Here is a 303-nt window from a genome sequence, read left to right on the forward strand (position 1 = left end):
GATGGGGGGTCCATCCGCAGGGCAGCAGGGGCTCTGCTGAGCTGTCTCTGCGAGTCTCCTCATTGTCCACGCTGTAAGGGTGGTGTGGGGGGCGCTGTGGTCGCCCCCGAGTGAAGCCACGGTGTCCCCAGTCCCGCCACCGCCGCTCTTAGCAGAAGCGGCCCGCAGGCCCAGGGCCCCGGCACCTCCCAGGAGCACACTCGTGCCCTGAAGTGAGGCTCCCCTGTGCCACCCCAGTCAGCCCTCTGTGACGCTGACCCCTCACAAACATCGTAAAAGAACACAGGGTGGGACCAGCCGCAT

Source organism: Crocuta crocuta, unplaced genomic scaffold (genome assembly GCF_008692635.1).
Source record: "Crocuta crocuta isolate KB4526 unplaced genomic scaffold, BGI_CrCroc_1.0 scaffold971, whole genome shotgun sequence".
Taxonomy (NCBI): Eukaryota; Metazoa; Chordata; class Mammalia; order Carnivora; family Hyaenidae; genus Crocuta; species Crocuta crocuta.